This window comes from Phaethon aethereus, assembly GCF_964289735.1.
Source record: "Phaethon aethereus genome assembly, chromosome: 3".
Lineage (NCBI taxonomy): Eukaryota > Metazoa > Chordata > Aves > Phaethontiformes > Phaethontidae > Phaethon > Phaethon aethereus.
The window spans coordinates 27,180,342-27,206,623 of NC_138576.1; the positions used below are offsets into that span (position 1 = coordinate 27,180,342).

Here is a 26,282-nt window from a genome sequence, read left to right on the forward strand (position 1 = left end):
CAGCCTGCTGCTGACTCCTGGGGACCCACGGGGCTGAGCTTTCACGCTCACCGGCAGAACCAGCGTAAGGAAGTTTAGAAGTAAATGATTTGTATAAGACTCAGGGAAGCATAAAAAAGGCAGGACAAAGGAGAGAAGCCAGTCTCAAAGAGTTTAACCTCATCGGTATTTCAAAACATTCGAAAATGCAGGGGGCAAAGGAAGACTTCGGCCAGTTAACTGGGGGGATGATTTCATGCCGTTACTTTTCCTGCCATTCCACCCCCCCAAATCCTTCAGTAGTGATTACCTTCATACATAAACACAGTTGTGGTAATTAAAAGTGTTTTACAGGACAGAAACAAATACAAGAAAGGACACTGCCAAATGGAATAACTAATTGTGCTCAATACCCAATCCCTCATTAAACCAGAATCTAATAATCTTCCAATAGGTGACTCAAGACAAACCATAGATCCTTGCAGGTTTATGCACATTTTCAGCAGATCTGAACTAGCTCAAATTAGGATCTGAGCGTCCTAGGATCAGGACATTCGCATGCATTTCATCCCCTCGCAGTCAACAGCTCTTGCTGCGCCACGGGGTAACTTGAGCCAGAGGGAAAACACCGAGGGTGATGGCCGTGGAGGAAGAGCAAGTTGGAAGCAACCACACAAATGCACCCATGGAAGTACTAAGAATTGGAGGACAGTGCTACACCACTGCCTCTCCATCCCAGAAGGATGCATTCAGCTACAAATAAGGATCTCTCGTTCCGCAAAGCCCCGCTTAGCAGCAGCAGATCTGGCATCCCTCAGCGCTACGGTAAAATGCTTTCCGCTACAGCACGCGTTTTCCTGGAATAAAACACTCGAGGGGGTACCCTGTGCCTGGCTGCTGCACCCATGCCCCGGCACCATGACACTGGAAATTTCCCTGCCATTGCCAGCTTATAGCACGGTGCTGTTGGAGTAATAAAGTGCAGATTGCAAAAGTATTTACAGAAATAAAACGGGGAGGACGAAAAGGCAAGGCACGCAGGTTTATCCAACTGCTGTGTTTGTGATAGCACGCAACTATAAAATGTGCAAGGACACTGCACAGGCAACTCCTGGCTGGGGGTTAAAGAACTGGTTTGTTGGTTTGTTTTTTTTTTTTTTAAATGGGAAAGAAACAGAAGAGAGGGTCTGTAGCAAACTCAGGTGGAAACAGGGAGAATATATACATGGCACAAGAGCTACAAGTTGACTTTTTTGGACAGAAGGCCAAAGCACAGCATTTGCTATACAGCTTTGCTCCGAAGCCCTCCTCCCTGAGCAGTATCTGAGTGTTAAATTAACAGCTACTGTTTTCACCTGAAGCTCCCTCTTTTGAAAAAAAGCTGTGCTGGCATTGCACTTGGGAAAAGGCTGCTAGCTGCAGCTCACAATGGCAAATCAGCCAGAGGAAGCCTGGGAAGTTAAAGAAAGATCTGAGAAGATGAAGGAGTCAAAAGCTAAGTCCAGAGGGCCATAAGGACTTCAACTTTCATTTTGTGTCTCCTTTCTCTTGTTCAAGTGCCACCTGCAAGAAGGTCTGAAGAACTCCTCCCTTTTAATAATGGGACTCCTCTAATCTCTGTTTGTGCACCTCACTCAAACCAACTTTTCACTTCCACAAGAAAAAAAAAATAAAGGTATGGTCCCCAAAGCCTATTTTAATGATGGTCAAAAGGCTTCGCTTTTCTAACAACAGAGCCAATGAAACCACAATACGTCCAAAAATAGGCAAAAATGGAAATAGGTCCAAAGGCCAGAGAAGCCCAGTCTTGCGTGGCCATTACTAGTAGCAGAGTTCAGGAGTACCGCGTAGCTTCAAGACAGTAAGCTTCAATTTACCTTTTTTTTTTTAAATGCCCACATGTGATAATTGCATGTTAAAATTTAAAAAGCAAGAAGTAGGGAGAAAAAAAGAAAGAAAAAAAAAAAAGGAGTTACAAGTGAGGCCGTCCTCCCATGTGAACACTCATTTCCTCCAACACACCGCAGCAGCGGCACCGAGTCGTATCACCGAGAGAGCATCTGCCACCATCCAAAACGCGGCTGCGTCGAGGTCTGAACCCAGGGGACATCTCAAGAATAAAACTGAAAGTATAGGACAGACCTAACCAATTCTTTGTTATCTTCTTTGCATGTCTTAGCCTGACATATGAAAGCTTGCTATCTGACCCATAAAAGCACCTGCAAGTCTCCTGCACACGTGAAACACCACACAACGCAAGAAACGGCTGCGTGCAGCTTTCCAGTAAAAAAGGTTATCTGGGGTTCACGTGCTGACTAGATACAGCGATCCAATAAAAAGCTGAGAAATTAGGGGCAGATGATGAGAGCTGCGGGTGACGGTCACGACGGTAATGCTACACCAGGCGACACTGGCTAGTACAGGGATAACGGCGCACACAAAACCTGAATTAAGACGCCCTGCTAAGCTACGGCCCCGGTGTGCAAATGAGTAAACGATGCCTTTTGGAGGACCACGTGTGTTTGGGAAACCAGATGACACTGAAAAGGCATACAAACAAGTCACCCTTAGGCAAGTTACAGCATGGTAAGTATTTATTTGTGTACTTACTTTTATTTCCAATGAGGGTGGGGGAGTACCTGGAGTGCTACCGGAGAAGTGGAATTCCCTGGCGGGCCCTAACGCACAAAAAATACATGTAATACACTGCACTAGTTACATTCCTCAATAAAAGCGAGGTGAATTTCTACACTTTTACCTAAAGGAGGAAAAGATGCATACGGACGCTGTACATGCCCACCAGGGCTTGCCTTGCTGCCGTTTCTTCATGCGGCAGGCCACGTTAGGAAAAGTCACCTTAAAACTTTTCTATTCTCCTGCTGCATCCCCGTGAGACACGAGTTAATCCTGTACGGCTGCAGCTGCACCAACGCTGGATGACTTCATTTTAAGATGCTGAACACCACGCCAGACGGTACAACCATACATAGCGAACAGCACTAACAGAAAAAAAAAGTCAGGCAAGTACGAGTGACAGCTAGCTTTAAATAGAAGGCGGTACCAAAAATGTTCCTTTTCCCACCATTCTGAGTATTAAGAGAAAAGAAGGAAAAAAAAAAAAATGACTCCAGGTACAACTGTTATGCCATGGCATCCTGCTGCTCAGGACAAAACCCTGCTGCCGGGCGCCTTGTTAAACCCCATGCCTTCAAAACAGTACAAAAATAATAGGCTCATATTTCAGAAAAGCAACCGCCTTTGAAGATCTAATCTTCTTTCCAAAGGATAAAGGAGTGAACACTATGCAAGGCAAGATTTGACCTTGTTTTCTTCCTGCTCAGGACCGACAAGGGGTATTGAGAGTGAATATCAGGGGCAAAAGTCGGTGAGACAGGAGATTTCTTACAGATGCATTAGTCAGATCATTCCCTACCTTTCCCTTCTTGTACAGCGCAGCTGTAAAAGAAGTGTTGCCAAAACCACGCAACCAGCTGATGGCATTTCTGTTCCAGAAGCTCAGGGCTGAAAAGCCTGGTGGGTCCTGAGGAGCTGAACGTCCTTGCCTGCACCAGACCCGTGCCCAACCAACTGCTGCTGAGAATCGGCACGTTTCAAGGTACCAAATCGTCACTGCAACAGGGGTTCCCGAAAACGATGACTGACTCCTAAAGTGGTTAGAAAAGAAAGCATTTCTACCTGTACATCTCCTTGGCTTGATGTTGGCAGCACTTTCCTAAATTTCACTTCATCAGACGACCCTGCTCCAGGAGGCAATTACTGCAATTTCTTAGATTTTATTCTTTATTTTAAAGGGAGAAAGACCAACCAAGGCAATTAAAAGGAAATACTGTAGTGGTAAAGTTTGGTGTGATCTTATCACTGACTCCTTCTATGAGCTTTAAATAGACCACTGGAGTTAAAAAAACACCCACACTGACCACACATCTGACAACTGCCAAGCTGTCTTCTACAAGCTCGTAATGTAAAAAATTCAGGCACCTGCAAAAGTCACGTAGGGAATTCCAGCAAAGTCAGTTCGTTCCCTCTAAAATTTAGCCACTCTTTTCTGTCAATAAGAGGCTACAAATCCCTGGTGCAGTGGAAATCCCACCTCTGTTAAAACCTGTTCCAGCAAAGAACCCAGTTGGACTGAACCGCCAGCTTCAGTGTCAAGGTGCGGCAGTTTTTAACTACACTTGCTTCAGGCTTTCAAAAGCACCGGAGCAAAGGCAGCGTCAGTACTGTAATTTGCTATAATATATCTGCTTTAAATACAGGGACAAACCAACACCCACACAAGCAGCAGGCAAGAATTTTCCTCCCCCACCCCGCCGCTATCCCGTCCTCCGCAGGGCAGCGGTCCCCTGGAGAAGGGGGTACCAGACACACCTCCTCTGCCTCGCCGCTTGTGCGACGTCTCTCTGGAACAACGTCTTCGGCAATTTACTCGTTCCTGAAGATGAGCAGCTCCCCTCCATACAGGCATTTTTCCTTCTCACACCTGTTACGGTGCCGGATCGAGCCCACCAGCAACCCTCAGGCTGACAGCCGCCGCATGGCCTCACCCTCCCTTCAACCTCTCCATTCAGTCAGGTCCATAGCTATAAAACCATACCCAGAGCGCGTGGGGTGACCAGGAGGCAACCAAGAACAGATCTGACGCTGCTGCAAGGGATGCTTTCATTCCTTCCTTACCCTCCACCCTGCTCAGGTAGGAGGGAAGCAGGGGCAAATTGAGGTAGCCCCAAAAAAACAACCAAGCATGAAGATCAGCTTTCAGCTGGGTCCACCCCACCACCTCATTTGCTGCAAGAGAAGCACCAGCACGAGGCAGGCACGTAGGTGACAAGGAGGTCTTACCAGACTGAAGCTGAGCAAAGCCATCGCATTGCACCTGGCAAGAAACCAAGACCGTAGCAAAAAGAAAGGTGAATGAAACAAAGAGAAAGATGCAGAATTTTTCAAGCAGAATTCTAAAATGTTCTTAAGAGAAGGCCAAAATAAAATGCATCGCACACACCTCATTTTACATATGGGAATGCTTCTAGTAAAAAGTGCAAGAATTGCACAGAAAAAAGAAAACGTGAAACAAGAAAAGGTCATACAGGATATATGTTAATGTCATGCAGAGCTAACTTACAGAGACATCTTAAATATAATTGTAACAGCATGAACAGGCAGATTATTGCACTGTAAAACGCAAACAACAAAACACCCCTGAAATGTCCAGAGTACAAAGGAGACAGATTTTAAGATGTGTTGCTATGCTTCCCTCTTGAAAACTGCAAGACTAAGGATCGTCTTAAGGCAGGTCAGATGTGAGAGGGCAGGACTCAAGGGGAAGGGGGAGAACGTTAACCATCGAGAGACCCAACAGATGGAGACCAAGGACAGACTTCTTCCAAAAAAAAGGTAACTTGAATGTTTTATTCAATCTAAACACAGCAAAAGTATTCCAATAGAAACAGAGCTAATGAAAAGAAATACACAGAAAAAGATTGACATTAAAAGCTAAACAGATGGTGAACATGACCAAAATCTCTTACTACACACTGGTCAGCCTGCAGCTGAGGACCTTGAAGACAGAGGGGAAGTATCCCCTGTAATTCTCAGCCTTAAAGCATGTTATACTGTAAGAAACAATAATCAACAACCTTACTAGTGATTTGAGACACACCTTGAGTGCAGTAGACTAAGGCTAAATTTCAACGGGAAGTTCGAAGTTTGCTTGCAGCAAAGTGAAAGCCTAACTTATGGTGTATTTTATAAGTGCTTATATTTTGCCAGGAGTGAAAGATAGGAAAGAATTAAGTTGCGTTTCACCAGCCACACTTGTAAAGCAGCTCTTTGAACTCTGGGCAAAAGACAAGCTCTTCAGCCTCTATAGCAAAATTCTGTGCACATCTATTATACGGATGGCAATATATTAAGAGGTACTCATCAGGTAAACCCAAACCTTTACATTCTGAGTGCACCTATGTCATATATGTTTTGTACAGACTGTGTAGCATGCAGAATGATGATTCAGGCAAAGAAACTGCTTATTCATGTTGGCACTTCTCTGAAAGTTTCCCCCTCCGGAATCTTGCCACCACCACAGCTCTATTTTTACTGCATGCTAAAAGCAAAACATGCTTTTGTGCAAAAATACTCTTTCATGAACCAATTTTTCAAATATCAAAAGACAATTCCATTGGTTGGAGGCTGTTTCTCCACCAATGTTTTTATCTCCATGGAATACAAGTCCCTCCACACAGATGTGTCATCTCAAAGTAAACTGTGGCAAAGGGACTCTTCATCTAAATAGACCTGTTATTCTGGACCAGGGAAGCTAAATGCTCAAGTTCATGGTCTCACGCAGGAACTGGTACGTGGTGGAGCAACACAGGAAGGAAAAAAAAATAAACCAGATTTGGTTAATATTCTGCTCTCACATTAATGACTGACAACGTGGGTGGGAATTTGGTAGGGGTCTCGGCAGAGCCATGCTGCTGTAAGGAGGGACATGTCAGAGCTGCCGATGGCTGATTAGGGCTCCTTCATCAGTTCAGCCCAAACCCCAGCCCTGCTCCTCTGTCCTGTAAAATAACCTCTCAGGGCATCGGGTGAATAAGCTTGTAAAAGGCAAAGCCCGAAAAACAGGTACAGAATGAAATATGAAAGCGAGAAAAGAGGCAGCAAGGAAAAACGAAGTGGGGAGAGGGCTGGAAAACCCCTTTACTTCATTGCTAAGCTCCTCTGTGTGTGTTGCTGGCGATTCACTTACAGTCCCTCTCACTGCAGGTTCAAAGACAGTCACCTCCTCCCAAGGCCATACAACTCTCCTTCGGATGCAACAAAGTGCTAAAGGATGTAAAGCACTCACTCCGAGAGGATCATTTTTCATACACTGTAAACGGTGTTTAAAACCTGGCGACATCGCCGTGTTCTCACCAAGTGCGTCCTTCAGGACTCAAATCTGTATTTTAACAGCTTCCTAAATGTATATTTTAAGACACAAAGTCAATCCCCACAAATGCTTAGACAACTGAACTGTGCTATATGCAACTGATACCTGTGTTGGTGCATCGTCTGAGCCTGACGTGTTTTGTGAAACCAAGAAGTATTCAGTCTGCACAACTGGAAATTCATGACAGCTCTGCAATTGCTCAACTAGAGTTTAGATTTGAATATCTTATCTAAATGAGCTCTGCACTGAATTTAGAAGGAACAAGCCCATTAGATGGACTTCAAAAAATGAGAGAAAAACCACTGAAAACATCATTAGCCGTCCCTTCCTGTACCTTAATGCAACCACTTAGCAGTGGTGATCGAACAAGAAATCAATATAAAGAAGTATCAAAGGATATTATTTTTGCTCTGCAAGGCATGGCCAGACTTGCAGCCTGCTTTTGCTTGCTTCAAAGGGAGATGACGACGGTTTTGAACGGGCAGAAGAAACGGCTGGGAAGTTAGAGGTTCCGGGAATCTGTCAAGTAGAAGTGGGGGATTGAGTAGGGTCTCTGGAGATTTACCTGGCTACTTGATGAAGGCTGCAAAACCAGAGGACAGAGCTACAACCACGTAAACTCTCGTGACAAGTGACCATCACTGGCTCTAAAAAGGGCTTACACCCATGCACAATTTTTACCTATAAGCAAATAGAGGCAGCCAGCAGCAGCTCATGCATTAACAGGGCAATGAAACATGGTGGCCTTTCTGTGACTACCTGTATTAGTATTTTTTCGTCTCACTTCTAACTGAGCAGACAAGGCTTGCCAAATGCAGTACTCCTTACCGACTTGCTTAGTGCCCTCTCTCTCCATCTCTGTGTAACGGGTCTGCCACCGTGTATACTGCTGGTGTTCCCTTGCACTTGTGTTTTCCTCTAGCCCTCACACTGCGTTTTAACATCTTGCAGAAGGTGATGGGGACACCCACCCAGAATGTCCTGGCCCACAGTCAAGTCCAGACAAGCCCAGCCACCTCTGCTGTAGCCAGAACAAATAAGAGGCTGCAGTGGTGACCGTGGTGTAAGCTGCACCTTCTGGGTGGCACGCAAGTCAGAATTCAATAAAATATGAAAAAAACCTGCTCAAATATTTTGCAAGAGGCTTTTCTGCTTAGGACTGTTAAGGAGGCAGAGAAAAATCCATAAGCAACCAAGCCTGCTGGACTAGCAGCTTATTTTCTGTCACGACATCCCGTATGTTAATAAAAAAAGAAAGTTCTGAACCGTGTTACACGCACAGGCGTTTTACCCATTAACGAGGCTTCGTGCATGCAGTAAGTCAAGCTCACAAGACTAAGGTAAAGCTTAATAACATGCCAAAAGGCCACTATACATGAGTACATGACGCAAGGCATAAATGCATGACCCTAACTTAGGACAAAGAGCTGAGAGCTTGCACCAGTTCACAGGGTCTGTGATCAGCCAAGAGCAACCTCTCCATGCCAGTACCGCAAAGGAGAAATGAACCACCAAACCTGAATCAGTCACCATAAGCATCTGCTGCCCTGCGATTCACGTAAGAATATACATAAAATGCAAGCACAACTAACTGTCACTGTGTCTTTCAAAGCCAAATCCAGATTCCCGTGCCTCTACCAACATTGTCCTACAGCTACCACATGAGGTCTCGCTCAGAAGCATGTGAGCAGCCACATGAATGAACTGAGCACGTAGATGTTTTTCGGTAAGCACACGTGCCATGCACCCAAACTAGCATGCCATTTGAACTCCAGCAGGCAGAAAGGTTCCTCGAGTTTCTTTTTCTAAAGGGCAGGGTGATGTTAAACATTGGAGAATGTCATCCTCCTGACCAGTTAAAGGTTTAATTATTGTTATTTAAGTCAAAGGTTCTCCCTACTGTTTGTCTAGAAGATGATTCTCAAAATGATGATTCAAAACATCAGTATTTTTAAAAGCCACCCAGGAGCAGGAGATAATCCTTCACGAAAAGGTTAACAGAAGCGTTCTGATTAAATTATGTGCATAGAAATAGCATATCTAAGAGGAAGCCTATAAAGATTAAGGTATAAAGGCCTATAGTTTCCCAAGTCTTCATCATCTCGAGTGGAACCAAACCTGAGGACACAGGACCAGCTCAAGAACTAGTCCCCTATGTTCGGACCCCTATGTTGACAATGGATAAAACAGTGGCAAACGTACAGGCAGATTACTTTTGTTCATTTCTAAGAGCTTCAAGACCTGATTTGATCTTCAAGACCACTATCTGAATACAGATGCCATGGTTTGAACTCAGCAGAGGCAGAGGAGCTCCTCCACCAAGCTGCAGTCTGCTCCAAACCCGCAAGCGTACAGCATCTAAGGGAAGAAGGCATTTCCCAGTTAACCAGCACTTGCTAGGAGCTCCTTAGCTCCTAAGGGCACAGCAGAAACACTGCCTTAATCCAAAACGCTTCCCAGCAAGTTTGTAACAGAACAAAGGAATGGGAGGGGGGGGAAAAAAAAAAAAAAAGAAAAAAAGAGCAAAACAGGCAGCAATGCAAACTTGCATGCTTATGAATTAATTAGCTAAACATATGGCTTAAAACCGTAAGATACTTTAAGGTGTATTCACTTTAATAAGCTAAACTGCATTATTCTGCAAATTAATACTTGCTGGTTTTCATCTAACACTGGTAACATCCTTAAGAACTGTAACACCAACAGGTATGCCCATCAGCATGCATATGCCTTAAAAGCTGTAATGTTATTTGAAATCAAGACTACATCCTTTTTGAAATCAAGTCTACGTTTTACAATAGAGAGCCCGAGCTTGTGTGTAGGAAGAAAGCAACTACCCTCCAGTCAGAGCAAAGACAGCTGGCAAGAAGAGAAACAGTTTTCTCGAGGTCACCGAGGGAGAGGAGAGCTTCCAAGCGATAACAGAAGAGGAACAGTCACTTTATTCAAATCACTGACCCCGTGTCTCAAAGGGTAGGATTACGTAGGGATCAAAGGACAGGGCAGAATTGGAAAATGCAGGAAAAAAGGTTTATTCCACGTTTGTTCTAGCTTTGTACAAGCAACTTTTGTCTCCTGTAAATGTTAGTGCAACTCAGCATATTTAGTCATCGCCCAAAGCATCTCACATGGCAGGCAAATGTTCGGTATGAAGCTTTGACATGGAGGTCAATTAAATGCAGGCAACTTTTGCATAAATACAAGTTCATGAAAAGTTTTTATATTTCTACCTGCTCAGTATGCCATTGGTCATCAAGAAAGCTGTCATTAATAAAGCACAACCTCTACAACTAATAATGCTTTAATAAGGGCATGCAAAATACCCAGATGCAACGGGATGCTGAGACCAACTCTTAATTCACAGCACTGAGTTCAGCGTAAGTAGCATGATTCATTTGTTCTTGGAGAAGTGACAATTACACTTAGCAGCATGCATGTGTAAAATCTCTACACCTGGTAACGGAATTTCTTAGTCTGCCATTGTGCTTTCTAAATGCTTGACACTTTGTGTTTCATATGAGTCAACCACTTCATCGAGGAAATTAAATAATTCTCTAATGCATCAAACACAGCAGGAAAGCATTTACTGACCACATACTTAGGACAAGTTTGCTCTTGTGCTCTTATTTACCTGTAAGATAATATGTCCTAAATGACAAAACACAAATAGAGAAACCAAGACAATAAATTTCAGGAGATTAATTTCATTAAACAGATCTAGGGAGAGCCACTGTGTACACAGTCCACAGCAGCTCTATGAGTTATCTCCACAGTAAGATTGGAGGCCGCACTTATTTGGTTTAAAACGATCAACAAAAAAATAATCAATAAAAAAATAAATCCAGGTCATTGTTTGCAATACCTTTACCAAACAGAGATATAACTGCTGTTCTGTCAGACACAGGGAACAGGCTTCGGTGCCCTCAGGAGCTCAGATATAAACCGCTTTCACCCATCAGCACTTAGGAATGGGGACGTCAGCCTAAGCAATGCCCTCTTAGGTATTGCTGCAATACCAAATTTAAACAGCCTTAGGGAAGGCCATAGCAAAGCAATTTGAACTGGAAATAAGTTTTTACACCCACTAACTTCTATGTAATTCATTGATTATCCTTTTCATTCGTCCTTGTGTGTGATCTTCCACCTAAGGGAAAAAGTGTTTCCAGTGCTAGCGTGCATGAACCGTTTGGATTTCAGGAATCTTCTGCGTTCTTAACACGTTTAAGAATCACAAAACAAATCGGCGACTATATTGCATATGACAAAACAGCTACAGATTACAAGGAGTATTGTCGGTTTTGTGCAGTGTTTGGATGCACACAGAGAAGTGTGCTCTGACCGGCATGAAGTAAGCAGCTATTTCTTAAGTCTATTACATAGCTAAACAGCTTTCAAAAGCATATGTTGCATCCCAGAAGAACGTCATTTTGTACATTGCAAAAACGGGAAAACAAAAGCACTACCGAAAAGAGTTGAGGCCAACAGCCCCAAAAGTATTCCTATGTTTAACAGTTTTATAGATCTCACCCCTTTGCGACTAACTTCAGACATGGCAATGAAAGAAGGTAATGAAAGAGGATTGAGATTAAGAGGACAAAATGAGCAAATGGTTCAGTTATGCGGGGGAGGTTATAGCAAACAGCACCATCACCCATACGTGCCTTCAGGATCTAAATGAAGAACTGCCAAAATCAGGTGGAGCTTTAGTAGCTTTGAACAGGCAACAGAGTTTGCTTTTATGATGCATCTCAAGACAGCATGCCGCTCACGAGAGTAAAAAAAACACCAAGAAATAATAGGTGGAGGTATTTGTGGCTCTGCTCCTCAGCAGTGAAAGAGCATCCCTGCCTCTGTTCAAAGTCCGAGAACAAACCCTCCATGTCTGGAATAAAAAAAAAACCAAAAAAACCCCACACGCCACCAAGAGCCCATTTAGTCCAAAAGGCTTTCCCAGTTCGAAGGAGCCTCTCCGGCACGACCCGTCCCAGGAGACGACTCTGCACGCGGCGCGGGAGCTCTGGCCGCTTGCCTCCGCGGCAGGAGCCCTGGCCGGGCAGCAAGCAGAGAGCTGCCTAAGCCATCTCCCATGCCAGCGTCAAGGTGATGCCCGAAATGCCGCCGAGCCCACCCTCCCACCCGATGGCTGCCCCGCACCGCCACCCCGCTCCCGCCCTGCCTGTTGGGCAGCGGCAGGCAGGACCGAGGATGAAGGCTCATCGGTGACATCCTTTTAGCGCTAGCTCCAAGGGGGACAGAGGGGGACAGGACACAGAGACATGACGCTGTTTTAACGTGGGACCGTATGCAACTGCTGTTTCTCTCCCCAAGATCTGTCTCGGGTGGGTCGCGGGCGGCGTTAATGGGGAGACTCGCTTCGTCCGCCATGGAGCGAGGACTGCTGAGACCACTAGAAGACAGGCAGAAGACAAGTATTTTAACCTTGTAAGCACCACCACCTTGCTCTGTATGGGTGTGTTTTTTTTCTTAACTCAGCAGAAACAGAAGCTTTTGATGTTGCAATATTTGCTGCCCAAAAAATGAGGAAGGTAAAGGAATGAGGTCAGCTCAGTACTTAAGAGCATTTAACCAATTACCAACCAAATGTCACATACAAGGAATATGCTTCCCAAGGGGCAGCTCTGGATGCCTCTCAGCACCGCGCTTTCCACCTGCGGCTGCCAGACTTGAGCACCAGGTCAGCCTGAAATCCTAAAATACTGTCAGTTCCACCGTCATTCCAAAAATCCGAATCTGCGTATTTCCAAAAATCTGCTCCTAGCGAGCTGCAAAAGAAGGAGCAATTAAAGGTGCTGCCTGGTGAATTTATGGTATTATTTCCAATTTACTTTTTTTTTTTCCCCCCGTTAATTGTATCTTCTCTAAATTCATTCCTCTTGTAAACAACACAAAATGAAGGTCAGCAGGGAAAGAAGAGATTAGACCAGAGAATTCAAAATATTTTATTTCAACTCTGGCTGTACTAAAGGCAAGGAATGCAACAAGAGGAATTCTTGCTGAGAAATGCAGAGACAACATCAACTTACTAAAAATACTGCAATAAGTATATCCAGACAGCACATAAACTAAGTGTCCTTGATAATGCTATATTTATGTACCAAATACACACAAGTTTTAGTCAGAGATACTTCATTTGATCAGCTGCTGGTATGTAAAAGATACTAATACACAGAAAGCGTAACTGCGTTTTAAAAAGCACAGCGAGGCAAACAGACCAACAGCCAGACACTTCCCCAGCTTGCAAGACAAAGCTCCATGGCATACTCATTTTACTGCTACTCTCTCTGGTTGCATTTGAACACTAAAACACAGGAGACTTAAGTTAGACCACTTACGATAAATTCACTTAGCTGCTTACGGATAAAAAACACAAAAACATCCTTAAGGGCTTTCAGCATGTGTTACATATGTAACACGTACCTTGTAGGAAATTCGGTAAAATCCAGCAATATTCTGGCACATCTTTTAGTGTCCCTGACCCACAACCGCTGGCAACAGCAGCTTGGAGGGCAAACCCACTCTGAACTTCAGCAAAGTCAGCGCAGTGGTCCCTTTCATCTGCTCCTCAGGTTGTGTAAGGCTGGAAAGGGATCTCCACCCAGCTGACCCCAGCCACCTCCAGGCACCCCAAGTTTTCAATGGAAATACTCACTCTGTGCGTGCAAGTACAGCTCCCCCAGGGGCAGAGCACACGCCTTGGCTACTCGCTGCTCTGAAAAAACAGATTACGGCTAGCGCACCCCAAATACACGAACACTTTTATAAGAAACTCCAGCTTTCATTGCTAAACAGCATCAGACGATCATGTGTGCCACAGGCTTACTCTCCCTGATGCAGCTTCAACTTCTGTTCACAGCAGTGAGGACACACCAGTACTTCTCTCTAGCGACGGAGTTTTCTAACAGCAGAGAAAAACCTCAGGCTGCCGAAGGAGCCAGCAGGGAGTAGAGTGAAGTATCAGAGTTATATTGCAAAACTCTTCGGCGTTAATTCACAAGTTCCTATTAAAAACAAATAAATTCCCTCCCTCTACGCTAGCAGCTTAACAGCAGCAACACCGTTAGCCTGCATCTAGAAAAACTTGACGGCTGCAAAAACCCTCCATCCAGCTGGGGCCACCGGCGATCATTTAAGCCAACGGCTTAGGCAGGCTGCCAGGTCCTGGCGGGGAGCTGCTCTCGCAGAGATAACCTCACCCTGGAAGCAACCTGGCCCAAAACTCCCGCGAAAGGCTGTGCCCCTGCCAGAGACGCCTGCACAACTCGCCCTCCTCTGGTTTCAGCTGCAGGGCGTGTTTCCATTTACACAGAGCGGTTTCGGAGACTTCCTGATCGGAAGCATCCTAACTGCAGCCATGCCCCTGCCTTGTCTTCCCTCGCCATTGCTAGCAGCCGGCTGAGCTCTTTGCTTGTCTTTTTTCGCCGTGGTCCCAAATCCCCCAGCACCAGAGCTCACCCAAAGCACTGAGGATACCAGTTAGCCGTTGAACTGCCATTCAACCGTGGCTGGGACACCGAGCAGGCAGTACACCCCGCTGCCGGAGGCAGGAACGCCTCGTGTCATCTGCCAGGAGCCCTTAACGGAGCCAGCCAAAGTGGTACTACTCCTGCCCGGGTCTGCAGAACTGGCCTTTTGCCTGCAGGGTCAGAGCGCGGATCCGTGCCGGAAAGCTCTCCGGAGCCGGATCCTCAGCGGCTGCGTCCCTGGGAAGCCGGGAGGGATGAGGGCAGAAAAGCAGCCAGCGCAGGCAGGGAAGGAGAAAACACTTAAAATTGCCCAAGATGACGATATTCCGCATAACCCCAAGCGGGTGCCCGAGGGTTTCCCGGAGGTGGAAGAAATAAAAGCAAAGTCATAAAGTTTTTAAGAAGGTCCCCGCATATGCATCTGACATACTGACACATTTCCGTGGCGTGCCCCTCCTTGTCTACTTATTTCCTAATGCTTGTCCTCTTTAAAAAAACGTTTGGATTTTAAAAGCGGCCCCATCTCTCAACCAGAAACGCGGCCAGGGGCAGTGATCAAGACTATGGGCTCAGGGAGGAAGAAGATGAAGAAAATGAAGAAAATGAAGAAGACGACGAAGCAGCAGCAACCACCGCCTTCCCGACGCGACCCTCCGCCGACACTCGGCCACTCTCCGAGGCTGCTGGCGCCCGCCCGCCTGGCCCCGCGCCTCCGTGAGCCACGGGGGTGGGAACGGGTCAGGGGTTTTGTGATTTTCAGTTTTCGTTTGGAGCCGTAGCACCGCTCGGGGCTCCCTGGGGAGGCAGCGTACGGCCCAGGGCCGTTTCCTCGCCGTTAAACGCCGCTGGGGGGGCCGGGCGGGGGGGGGGTCCCGCCCGTATTAATCCTCCCGACTCTGCAACCCCGCCACGGCGGAAAGAGCCGCCGCCGCCGCCCGGGGATGCAGTAGCCATGGCAATGCGAGATTGCATCATGCTCTTGACTAACTGCACCGGGGAAAGACGCTCCCGGCGAAAACCCCGGCCCTTCCGCCGCCCCGTCCGACCCCTCCCTTCCTCCCTCTCTCCCCCCCACCCCCCGGCCTGCCGTCCCGCCCGCCGCTGCCGGCCGCGGCCCTGCCGCTCGCCGTCGGGCGCCGAGCCCGCCTTCCGCCCCGCTCCCCGCCGCCGCACTTGTTGCGCGCCCCGCGGAGCGGCGCCCCCCGCCTGCCGCGGCCCCCATCCGGTACCCGCCCCGCTCCTCCTCCTCCGGGCGCGGGCGGCCGCGCCGCACCCCGCCCAGCCGCCGGACGGGGAGCCCCGGCGCTGCCCTCCCGCCCGCGGGACGCGGCCCTACCTGGCAGCAGCGGCGGTGCTGGGGGCGGCGGGCGGGCACCGGCGGGCTCTGTCACGCTGCGGCGCCACGGGGGCGGGGCCGGGGGCGGGCGCGGGGCGGCAGGCTCCGCCCCCCAGCCGGCCGTGGGCTGACCGTGACGTAAGAGTGATGTGAGGGGCTAACGGGCGGTGGCGGCGGAGGGGCGCTATGACGTCACAGCCGCCGAGGGCCAATCCGGCGGCCGCGGCAGGCTGGGGACCTGCGCGGGCTCCGCGGCGGGGGGGGTCACGCCCGCCTGAGCGCCGACGGCACGTCGTCCCCCGGCCGCGGGCGGAGGGTCCCAGCCTCATCCAACAGGTCGAGCCCCCGCATCCACTCGCCATACTGAGCGGCTCGTCGTTAAGTGAGGGTTTTCCAGCCCCGGCGACGGAAGCAGGAGGCCCCAGCGAAAAACAATATGGGATCATGTAATTAAAGGCTATCATAATGAGATGAGCTGCAGGCCTCAATTAAAGGACGCACGTAAACCTAGTTGAGCTGTTTCCTCTGTTTGGAGTAAATGGGCTTTGCAACATCACGGCGTCTCTGAATATAAGCTCTGGGCGCAACAAATATGTAGGATTTTCATTCGGCCATATAATAAACCCTCATTTTTTGTTGCGTGATGTCAATGCGTCTGTTGAGCTCCTCACCACAGTGTCAGATGTCTGAGGAAGGAATCTCAAAGCATCCTCTTTGGCTCCTCTCCAGCGGCTGGGACGCTCAGCAGAGGGGCTTCGAGGCTCCTCTACCCGCTCCAGATGCTTCATTACCTCTGCAAGGTCCTAATGAGGCAATAGCGAGGGAGCCTTGGCACTAGTATGGCCAATGGGAAGAAAGCAGTTTGTTTCTTTCCCTCTCTCACGTACTCCCTCGTGCTGGAAGATGACCTTTTAATTTTTTTTTTTTTTTTTCCACTAAGAGTTTGTTCCGTCTCTTTGCTAATTAAATGAAAATGTTACATAAATAAAGAGCAGCTTTGCTTTGCAAAGGAGAGGACTCGAGCAGCGATTTGCATGGGTTTTATTCAAGATCAAGTATCTGCCCTCCATGGGAAGCGGTTAGCAATTTTAGAAAGCTGGAGGGAAAAGGGTTTCCTGGAGCTTCCTCCGCGGCTATAGAAGGTGGCTGTACAGGTGAAGCCATCAAGGCTAACCATGCCCAACGTCTAGTAGCTTCTCCTGGGCAGTAATACACTGGTCCCATGTCCGTGGTTATTTAGCTGAAGCAGCGTGTTCCAACCTCACCTAACACCTGGTTGAAGCTCAATGTGCAAACAGTCCCCGAGGAGATGCTGGGCTGTAAACAAGCAAGGCAAGAACACAGCGTGTTTGCCCAGCGGCATCAGAAACGATTTTCCTTAAGCTCTTTCCGGAACAAGAAAAAAAATCTCCTTCAAAGTAGACATTGAGACTATGCCATAGTTTTTTGTTTAAATCTTATTAGTGTAAGAGGTTAATAGGAATGCTTTGTGGTTTGGGTTGGGTTTTTCTTTTCGTTTTAAAGCCCAAGTCTCCATTTCCCTTTCTCTTTGAAGGACCAAACCCCTGTATGATTTTCACGTGTGCGATTTGAGGCTTTCTAGCAGGTTTTCAGCAGGGTATGAGCTCTCACTACTGTCCTTGCCTACGTGTTTTAACACTTCAGGGAAAAAAAAAAACCACAACAAAAGCCAGCACAACTCTCAAGCGACTACGACTTTCTGAAGGCCCTTTGCCCAAGTTTGTGTTTTGGACGTTTCCGAGGCATCCCTTCTCGTTTGAGGAGAGTCCAGCAATCTTGCTCCTAGCAACATTAATGGAATAAGGCACAAGTCCCATTTTTTTTTCACTTGAGCTAAAATGTCCTGAGCTCATCGAAACATGACCAGCGTTAGGTCTTTTCACATCTGTAAATCTGAACTTGACTTTTCAATGTGCTTTAAATAAAGTTGCTTCCCAACAGGCGTACACATTTGTTTCCATGGTTTATTGATGAGAGATGATTGCACCGAGTGTTACTTTCACAGCCAAAACAACTTTCTAAATCTGGAAGGTGCTTAAATAATTAAGGCTCAATCTGTCCAGCTGAAAACGAAAAATAAGAACCATTTGCAACTTTACGTGCAAAAAGGGATGGAGCGGGGCGTAGGGAGTCTGGGCAGAGAGGCAGGTGGGAGCCGGGAAGCGAGCGGCGCCCCGTGCACCCCGTGCGGGAGAGGGGTGCGCTGCTGCCCGGTACCCGCGCCGTGTCGCGCCCTGCCTGCACGGTGCCAGCAGGCAGGGGAGCGTGGCCCAGCCGGCCAGGGGCTGGCACGCGCCCGCCTTGGCTTCCTGCGCCACGGGGCTTGCCCTCCTCGTGTGGGTTTTAACGAGGCTCTGTAAGCCCGGGGTGTGGCGTAGCTGGCACCGGAGAGGGGGGACAGAGCTGCTGATGGGGGAGAGGATGAAGCTGGGGGGAATTTTGGCTTTGCCCACCAGCTCCAGCGTGGGAGTCCCCGCTCACCTGCTGAGCTGCCAGTTCTTCCCTCTCCTGGCCTCTCCAAAGCACTCGCGCTGTTATCAGTCAGAGAACAAGAGCAAGGTCGCGGCATGGGAAATGCCATTTCGGAATCACCCATTTGGGAGAACTAAGCAAACGATGCCAAACGTTTTGGCACTAAACGACTGGCATTTAACGAGGGCTCGGGGCTGGCTAGTGTCCTTCTGGGCTGCAGACGTACTGCATCCTGGCATTGCACCTGGCCGCTTGGAGCACCTGCAAGTTCGTCAGGAGCGGAGAGGTTGCCATTGACCTCTCTACTGAGCACTGATGAAATTGCTGCTGGTATGTTTGCTCAGGATGAGTTTGAGAGACCTCATTATCAGAGTGGGATCAATGAGGCTGGAGTTCAGAGACGGGCCAATTAAATATTATTAGGGATTTAGGCAGATTGCTAGGACGGCTTTAAAATAAATTATAACTTGCATTTAATTTTTACCTGTGTCTCACAACTATTGCCATCCTGCTTTTCAAGGGAGAGGAGGCAGAACCTGAGCACTGCAGAAAGCCAAGTCCCAAGACCCAGCCCAGGTAGCAGCAGCAGCAGAGGTGACAAGAGGCCTCAGCAGATGCAGTGATCCTCACTAAATCCATGGTAAGCAAGGGGAGGAGGTTAAGGAGATGCTAGTGTCTGAGCGTACAGGTAGGAGGAGAACAGCTGGAACAACTGAAAGCAGAGTGAAGAGTCAGCGGAGGCTGCAGCACTGGGGAGACGAAAAGACTTTGGAGTAGAAGGTCCATCAATGTGGTGTTTGAAATTAGCCTGGATAAAGTGGTAGAAGTGCATGTTGCAGGGAAACAAGCCTGAATGGTCTTCTTTTGGGGAGTGAGCTACCAAATATGTCTTCTTTTTAAAAAATCTTCCAGAAATCCTAGCTATGCCTATTTAGTAGTGGTTCATCATACACACTGCAATGAATAGGTCCTTGTTTTGATTAGAAACAAATTAATCCAGTTATTCCAGAAATAGATCAACAAATTGATTAGAATAAATAACCATCATTTGCCACTCAGTCATCTTAAAGGGGAATTTTCAGTTTTGCCTGGGTTTGCCTTGGCTTCCCTCCAGCTCCATGTTCTTTATCAGTGAGATAAGTGGGATGTGATTACTGTTCTCTTTAAATCAAACACTGGACTAAAGTATCAGGCTTGAAATTTCAGCCTATCTCTTCTGAATATGGTGTTTTCTTCTGCTGTGCGAACCACAAATGCTTCGTGCTGTTTGTACAACTTTGTCTGACTTTTAAGTACTTGATCTTTGTAGAAAAAGCTTCCAACTGAGGTTTTCTTCCCAATTTCGTACTTGGCAGGTCTCATAAGCAAGCAGCTGGATGAAGCTGCTATTTTGAGATTACAACACAAAACTGCTGCGAACACACTGACTCTCTGTTCTGACGTATAATCTTGTTACCAACTGTCGTCAACTTTCGAGGGTGCTTTTTGTTTTCTGCCATCCAGGGCAAAATTCTCACAAGCTAGAGTGAAGGCAGGTTTTTGGCCCTAACTATGTTTCTAATCCAATTTCACGCGTCTTACATTAACAGCAGTTTTCTGCATTTCCTCTTCCTCTTCTTACATCTCCCTGCAGTGTGCAGTGTTGTAGGCAAATGATTACTTTCTAAGACTGAAGACCTGCAACGACTCACCAAACTTGCTGTGTATTTTGAGAGCCTGGTTTCAGCCAGGATAGAGCTGGTTTTCCTCACAGAAGCTAGTGTGAGACTGTGTTTTGGATTTGGGATGAGGAACTGTTGATAATGTGCTGATGTTTTGGGTTGTTGCTGAGCCGTCAAGGACAGTCCAGCTTCTTGTGCTGGCCTGCCAGCGAGCAGGCTGGGGGTGCACGGGGAGCTGGGAGGGGACACAGCCGGGACAGCTGACCCAGACTGGCCAAAGAGATATTCCCTACCATACGACGTCATGCCCAGTACATAAACTGGAGTTGGCCGGGGGGGCGGAAATTGCTGCTCGGGGACGGGCTGTCGATCACGGGGTGGTGAGCAATTTCTGTATTGGGCATCACTTGTTCTTATACATTCCTTTGTTGGTATTATCATTATTGTTCCCTTCTTTCTTTCTGTCCTATTAAACCGTGTTTATCTCAACCCACGAGGTTTTTCCTAATTCTCTCCCCCGGTCCCGCTGTGGGAGGGAGAGTGAGCGAGCGGCTGCGTGGTGCTTAGTTGCCGGCTGGGGCTAAACCACGACAATCCTTTTTGGCGCCCAACGTGGGGCCCGAGGCTTGAGATAATAACGGTTGCAGGTCACAATATCAGTTTGATTTGCATCATGCTCTCGTCTTTGCTGTACATGTTAAGGATCGGTGTTGGTTTCTGCGGGCTGCTGCACTCTGCGATGATTAGTAATGTCTCGCCTGTGAATTTTGTTTTTAGAGCACTGACCTTGAGCTTAATGTGGTATCATCTGAGCTCTGTACTAAAGCCGTTACTGTATTTTGGCTACAGTCTTGTGGAGATGATTAGCAATTATACTTCTGCCTCTGAAAGGTTTTTTATGGAGGAAATGCAGAATGGTACCTTTGATACCCTCTATCATAACATTTCCTCCTTCATCACAATAATTTTTCAGTATTTTGAACACCCTTGGCTGGTTAAAATACCTCTATTGCTACTTCTGGGGAACATGGTTTCAGTTTTGTCTAAGGTTGGCAAGCAATTTAAGAATATCACCCGGAGATCTGCCCCAAGGCTGGATAGTTATGAATGGCAGGGTGTGTGGAACAGCATGGGCAAATGCCTGGGGCGGTGGGCACCTCCGGTGTTTTGGAGCTTCACTCCCGAACAAGTGCAGAATCCTGATAAACTAGCAGAATATCTGGAAGAAGTATGCTGTCAGCCTGGCAGCTCCAAGGAGACACAAATCATTGCCATGTGCTGGGGCCTGGCCCATGCCTACCGAACCCTATTTAACACTATGCAAAGGGGAGAGGGGCTCTCTGGGTCTGATGGCAATGTGGCAGGCACTGTGACTACTCCAACGTCTGTAGCAGGCACTGTCACTACTCCAACCCCCACGGCGGGCACTGCCACTACTCCAACCCCCACGGCGGGCACTGTAGCTACTCAGACTGTTGCAGCTGAACCAGAGAACCAGCCCATCCCGGTATCAGTTGCCCCTGTACAAAAGAAGAAATCTTGGAAGCGGAAGTCAGCTCGTTTAGTAAGGGAGGAGGAAGATCCTGCTAAGAAGGAGCCAGAGGAAGAGAGTGAGGAGGCAGAGTGCTCTGAAGCAGGGCCATCACAAGCACGGAAGAGGGAAGAGAGCGAGTCATCGCTTGAAGAGGAGGAAGAGGAAGAACTTATAAAAGAGACGGTAACTACCCGATCTCTATCCCTGAGTGAATTGCGAGATATGCGAAAGGATTTCAGCCGTCGTCCGGGTGAGCACATTGTCACCTGGCTGCTCCGATGCTGGGATAATGGGGCCAGTAGCCTGGAATTAGAGGGTAGGGAAGCCAAGCAGCTGGGATCCCTTTCTAGGGAAGGGGGCATTGACAAAGCAATTGGAAAAGGTGCACAAGTCCTCAGCCTCTGGAGACGACTCCTGTCGGGTGTGAAGGAAAGGTATCCCTTCAAGGAAGATGTTCTATGTCACCCAGGCAAGTGGACCACCATGGAGAAAGGTATCCAGTACCTGAGGGAGGTAGCGGTGCTGGAAGTGATTTATGGTGACTTGGACAATGGACAATCATCCAAAGATCCAGATGAAGTCAATTGCACGCAACCTATGTGGCGGAAGTTTGTACGGAGTGCACCATCATCATATGCCAACTCATTAGCAGTAATGGCCTGGAAGGACGGAGAGAGACCAACGGTGGATGAATTGGCTGGCCAACTCCGGCAATACGAAGAAAGTCTCTCTTCCTCCCTACGGGCCTGCGTCTCTGCTGTAGAGAAACTGTCCCGAGAGTTCCGGCAATTCAAAGAGGATATGCCCTACCCTCCACCCATACGGACCAGTGTCTCAGCCATTAGGAGTAAGCGCTCTTCTGTTCAAGAGAGAAGATATAGAGGATACACACCACGAGCCACCCTGTGGTTTCAATTGCGTGACTACGGAGAGGACATGAGGAGGTGGGATGGAAAACCTACCTCGACCCTAGAGGCACGAGTACGCGAGCTGCAAGGAAAAACAATTACAAAAGGGGGTTCAGGTTCCTCGAGGAAAATCGTTGCTCCACTTTCCAGTGGGCAGCTTCCCAGAAAGAATAGAAGAGCTGATCTCACCTCTGATCCTCTTGAAGGGACTTCTGATTCCTATTTACAAGAAGTGGGTAACGAGTACTATGAGCAGGATTAGAGGGGCCCTGCCTCCAGCCAGGCGGAGGAGAGGGACAACCGAGTTTATTGGACTGTGTGGATTAGATGGCCTGGCACATCAGACCCACAGGAATATAAGGCTTTAGTGGACACCGGTGCACAATGTACCCTGATGCCATCAAGCCATATAGGGGCAGAACCCATCTGTATTTCTGGAGTGACAGGGGGATCCCAACAGCTGACTGTACTGGAGGCTGAAGTGAGCCTAACTGGGAATGAGTGGCAGAAGCACCCCATTGTGACTGGCCCAGAGGCTCCGTGCATCCTGGGCATAGACTACCTCAGCAGAGGGTATTTCAAGGACCCAAAAGGGTACCGGTGGGCTTTTGGTATAGCTGCCTTGGAGACGGAAGAAATTAAACAGCTGTCCACCTTGCCTGGTCTCTCAGAGGACCCTTCTGTGGTGGGGTTGCTCAGGGTCAAAGAGCAACAGGTGCCGATCGCTACCACAACAGTGCACCGGCGGCAATATCGCACCAACAGAGACTCCCTGATCCCTATCCATGAGCTGATTCGTCGGCTGGAGAGCCAAGGAGTGATCAGCAAGACTCGCTCACCCTTCAACAGCCCCATATGGCCAGTGCGAAAGTCTAATGGAGAGTGGAGACTGACAGTAGACTATTGTGGCCTGAATGAAGTCACGCCACCACTGAGCGCTGCTGTGCCGGACATGCTAGAACTTCAATATGAACTGGAGTCAAAGGCAGCCAAGTGGTACGCCACCATTGATATTGCTAACGCGTTTTTCTCGATCCCTTTGGCGGCAGAGTGCAGGCCACAGTTTGCTTTCACTTGGAGAGGTGTCCAATACACCTGGAATCGACTTCCCCAGGGGTGGAAACACAGCCCTACCATTTGCCATGGGCTGATACAAACTGCACTGGAACAGGGTGAAGCTCCAGAGCATCTGCAATACATTGATGACATCATCGTATGGGGCAACACAGCAGAAGAAGTTTTCGAGAAAGGGAAGAAAATAATTCAAGTCCTTCTGAAAGCTGGTTTTGCTATAAAGCAAAGTAAAGTCAAGGGACCTGCACAAGAGATCCAGTTTTTAGGAATAAAATGGCAAGATGGACGTCGACAGATCCCAACGGATGTGATCAACAAAATAACAGCTATGTCTCCACCAACTAGCAAAAAAGAAACACAAGCATTTCTGGGTGTTGTGGGTTTCTGGAGAATGCATATTCCAAATTACAGTCTGATTGTAAGCCCTCTTTATCAAGTGACCCGGAAGAAGAACGATTTTAAATGGGGCCCTGAGCAACGACAAGCCTTCGAACAAATCAAACAGGAGATAGTTCATGCCGTAGCCCTCGGGCCAGTCCGGGCAGGACAAGATGTTAAAAATGTGCTCTACACGGCAGCCGGGGAGAATGGCCCTACCTGGAGTCTCTGGCAGAAGGCACCAGGAGAGACTCGAGGTCGACCTCTAGGGTTTTGGAGTCGAGGATATAGGGGATCTGAGTCCCGCTATACTCCAACTGAAAAGGAGATATTGGCGGCATATGAAGGAGTTCGAGCTGCCTCAGAAGTGGTTGGTACTGAAGCACAGCTCCTCCTGGCACCCCGGCTGCCGGTGCTGGGCTGGATGTTCAAAGGGAGGGTCCCCCTACGCATCATGCGACTGATGCTACGTGGAGTAAGTGGGTCGCACTTATTACACAGCGAGCTCGAATAGGAAATCTTAATCGCCCGGGAATCTTGGAAGTGATCATGGACTGGCCAGAAGGCAAAGATTTTGGAATATCACCGGAAGAGGAGGTGGCGCGTGCTGAAGAGGCTCCACCATATAATGAACTGCCAGAGAACGAAAGGCAATATGCCCTGTTTACTGATGGGTCCTGTCATATTGTAGGCAAACATCGAAGGTGGAAAGCTGCTGTATGGAGCCCTATACGACGAGTTGCAGAAGTGGCTGAAGGACAAGGTGAATCAAGTCAGTTTGCGGAGGTGAAAGCCATCCAGCTGGCTTTAGATATTGCTGAACGAGAAAAATGGCCAGTACTCTATCTTTATACTGACTCATGGATGGTAGCAAATGCTCTATGGGGGTGGCTGCAGCAATGGAAGCAGAGCAACTGGCAACGCAGAGGCAAGCCCATCTGGGCTGCTGAATTGTGGCAAGATATTGCTGCCCGACTAGAGAATCTCGTCATAAAAGTACGTCACGTAGATGCTCACGTACCCAAGAGTCGGGCCACCGAAGAACATCAAAACAACCATCAGGTGGATCAGGCTGCTAAGATTGAAGTGGCTCAGGTGGATCTGGACTGGCAACATAAGGGTGAATTATTTATAGCTCGGTGGGCCCATGACACCTCAGGCCATCAGGGAAGAGATGCAACATATAGATGGGCTCGGGATCGAGGGGTGGACCTGACCATGGATGCTATTGCACAGGTTATCCATGAATGTGAAACGTGTGCTGCGATCAAACAAGCCAAGCGGTTAAAGCCTCTCTGGTATGAAGGACGATGGTTGAAATATAAATATGGGGAGGCCTGGCAGATTGACTATATCACACTTCCACAAACTCGCCAAGGCAAGCGCTATGTGCTTACCATGGTGGAAGCAACCACCGGATGGCTGGAAACATACCCTGTGCCCCATGCCACCGCCCGGAACACTATCCTGGGCCTTGAAAAGCAAGTCTTATGGCGACATGGCACCCCCGAAAGAATTGAGTCAGACAATGGGACTCATTTCCGAAACAACCTCATAGACACCTGGGCCAAAGAGCACGGCATTGAGTGGGTGTATCATATCCCCTATCATGCACCAGCTTCCGGAAAAATTGAACGATACAACGGACTGTTAAAGACTACACTGAGAGCAATGGGTGATGGGACATTCAAAAATTGGGATAAACATTTAGCCAAAGCCACCTGGTTAGTCAACACTAGGGGATCTACTAATAGAGCCGGCCCTGCCCAATCAAAACTTCTACGTACTGTAGAAGGGGATAAAGTCCCTGTGGTGCATGTGAGAAACATGCTGGGGAAGACAGTCTGGGTTACTCCTGCATTAGGAAAAGGCAAACCCATTCGTGGGATTGCCTTTGCCCAGGGACCTGGGTGCACTTGGTGGGTAATGCGGAAGGATGGGGAAGTCCGATGTGTACCTCAAGGAGACTTGATTTTGGGTGAAAACAGTCAATGATTTGAATTGTATTATGTTAATTGTTCAGAATGACATTACTACTATGGCTGCTATCTACCATATCAATGGTATTACAGTAAGAATCACCCAGACTGATGAAGAATGAGCTTCACTGAAACCAAGCAACGTGCAGCAGTGATGAAACCAGAACTGGCTTCAGCAGCTTGCGCCCAACAAATCCCTCGAGATCGACATCTTCGACCTGCAGATCATGGACATGGACCGTGCCAGATGACAATCCAACACCACATACCATCTCCCCTGCCCTGAGAGACTGCTATGATGGATGAAGCCCAGAGTCATGGACTGACTGAACTCCATAGACATTTTAAGTGATGGCCCATGGACTAAGAGAGTGATATCTGTGTGTATATATTAAAGGACAGGAAGAGTAATAATGAATAATTGGAATGTATTGAAAAGTATAGGACCTGGGCATGACGTAAATGGTATGGAATAAGGGGTGGATACTGTCCTGGTTTCAGCCAGGA

The 26,282-nt window shown here is 48.0% G+C and overlaps 1 protein-coding gene across 1 annotated transcript in view; it reads right to left on the minus strand.

The window, feature by feature from the left end:
* The window catches only part of ELOVL5 (ELOVL fatty acid elongase 5), a gene marked incomplete at its 3' end in the record, with an annotated part of 36,820 nt that extends 23,423 nt beyond the window's left edge, over positions 1–13,397 (minus strand). The window contains exon 1 of the mRNA XM_081997450.1: positions 13,367–13,397. The remainder of the gene's footprint in view (positions 1–13,366) is intronic.
* Between the last annotated feature and the right edge of the window lie 12,885 nt (positions 13,398–26,282).